Raw genomic sequence first — 2752 nt, forward strand, 5'->3', positions numbered from 1 at the left:
ACCACAGTGTATACAAGAAATTTTAATACCAAACAGTCTAAATACGCAATGTTATATGAATGGTTGAGATTAGCCAACATTAATACAGATGTATGATCCTCATATATAAACGGCAAAAATTAGAGAAATTTTTAGGTGCAACAGCCGCACCAGTTGGCACATGTGCACCCAATTACCCTTTAACACCTGTTTTTTTTTTTTTTTTCTACACCTGCCTTCTTCTTCTTCCTCCTCCTTTCTTTGGCGGATCTTCTTCCTTTCTCCGGTCGGAAACCGATCCCCTCCGATCTTCTATCCCTCTGCCCAGCCGCCGCCTCTGCAACCGCCCCCGCCTCCACCGTAAAGGAAGAAGAAGCTTCGCCGGTTCGCCGGAGGAAGGAAGAAGAAGCTTCGCCGGGAAAGAGGAAGGAAGAGGACGCCACCACCAACCCGTGTAAGCTTCGCCAGAGGAAGAAAGAAGCGCCGGAACAGAGGAAGGAAGAGGAAGAAGAAGAACGCAGGTGCGGGGGTTTTAGGAAAAAAAAAAAAAACACGTGTCGCTGTGTGACTGGTGGGTCGCACAGGACACGTGGTGCGTTAGCCGCACCTAAGACTCTCCAAACATTATATCGTACATACTTGCCAAATCACTATTTTGTTTGCCAACGAATTGAAATGAGAAGTAAAGGTACCTTATATCGTACACCGATGCAAAGAGCCGCACCATAAGTTTTAAAGCGACTCGGCTCGGCCCAAACTTGTTAGCGATGGGGCATGATCTAAGCACATTATTCTAATTGGTCAAGTTGGACTAAGAATTATAAGCCTATTGGTCCGATTAACCTCTCAGACACGACATAATGAGGTCCAAAATCGTGTTTGTTTCCATAATATAAATTTTCCAATATTTATAATATAAAGAGGAAGCTGAAAATTAAACTCTAAAAATTGTAATCTGTTGAAAAAGAAATACTATACTAAAATAGAGAGACAACAAAATAGATCGGGGAACTGTGTCTTATTCATTTACATGAGCCTCCTATATATATAGGATTAAAGAGTACATTTTAGCATGGCTGGCCTTGAGGCAAGACCAACTAGGCTGGTGTCTAGGGCCTCCCACAATTATAGGGGCATCTAGATTTGAAACTTTCATAAATATTTGTATGGATTAAATTCAGTTTACCCTTTCAAATTTTAAGTCGAAATCAGTTTGATCCCTAATCTTTTTTTTTTAATCACGTCAATATGTATACTTTCACAATTACATCAATCTGGTCTAAAATTTAAATCTGGCTCCACCATCATCTGCTGATGTGGACCCGACAGCATGGCCCTATTTTTAAGATATTAAATTATAATTTGTATATAATGTCCAAAATACCCTTATCATTTTTTTTGGGAGAAAAAAAATTATGTTGGGTGGGCAGGGTTTGAACCCTAAACCTTGTTGTTAAATACTATGCTCCAAACCACTGGAGTTTTTTTTAAAAAAAAACGTTTTATTAATAACTCACACCCTACATATGTCCGTGAGATATGAACTCGTGACCTCAAAGTTATTAGTTAAACACTTTAACCAACCAAGTCACGGCTCACTGACAACTCCAAACCACTGGAGTAAATGCTACTCATATACCTTTTAGTACATCTATATTTATTAGTATGAGAAAATGAAAGGAATATAGTGTTCCTACCATTCACGCCCAAACCTTTATTCCATGCCTACACTCAAGGTCATAATCCCAGAATTTTTTTTTCTTTCAGTTTGTTTATCCTTTTTTTTCTTCTTTTTCCTTCAAATCAAACTATCAAAGGGACTGGTTGAAATCACGCCACAAATTCTGACCGGGAGGATGAAGGGCGAGACGGCTTCTTCGTTGTCAGCGAAGCTAAGGAGCTTAAGGATTGTTACTGAGGATTCTTTGGCTCGGCAGAAGAGGGTTTTGATAGGAGGTTCGGCATCGATGCGATGACGGAAGTTCTCTACTTTTGAGGAGCTTTATGGCCAGATTGGTGGACGGGGAGTTGGGGAATCGGTCGTCTTTGCCGAAATATATATAAATATATATATATATATATATATTTCTAATCTCTTTATTTCAAAATGTTTGTTTTGTCCTTCTTATGGGTCATGTTGTCGGGTCCACATCAGCAGATGATGTCATGTTCGGAGTCAAATTCAAATTTTAGACCACACTGATGTAATTGTGAAAGTATAAGGACTGACGTGATTAAAAAAAAAGATTAGGGATCAAACTGATTTTTGACCTAAAGTTTGAGGGGGTAAACTAAATCTAATCCTATTTTCATTAAAATTCATTAATTGGTTTGCTTTTTAGCTGTTTTTTACTATAGATAAAAAATATACATCAATTATCAGATTTTATCTCCAATTGTATATACTTCTTTCCATTTTTGTGAGTTCAATTTGACATTCAATTAACTTGTTAACATAAAAATGATTAACTTCCTTTCATTATGAATGGTTTGGCTCTTGAATTTCAATTAATTGGTTGATAAAACTTTCATGAAAATTAATTTTTAACTTTTACATCTAGGGCCTCTACTAACACACGGCCGACCCTGTCTTTTTTTAGATAAGGTGATGCTATTATCACACCATATTTTGCTATTCACACACCCCTTGCATTTTCATATCACTACAAATTTGATTGTGTTTACAAAATTGTCCTTTAAAGTTGCTTTATGATTGGCTCAAATCATGAAATGGGTGTGTGAATAGCAAAATAAGGTGTTATATATATATATT

The sequence above is a fragment of the Fragaria vesca genome, linkage group LG7 (assembly GCF_000184155.1).
Source record: "Fragaria vesca subsp. vesca linkage group LG7, FraVesHawaii_1.0, whole genome shotgun sequence".
NCBI classification, from domain to species: Eukaryota; Viridiplantae; Streptophyta; class Magnoliopsida; order Rosales; family Rosaceae; genus Fragaria; species Fragaria vesca.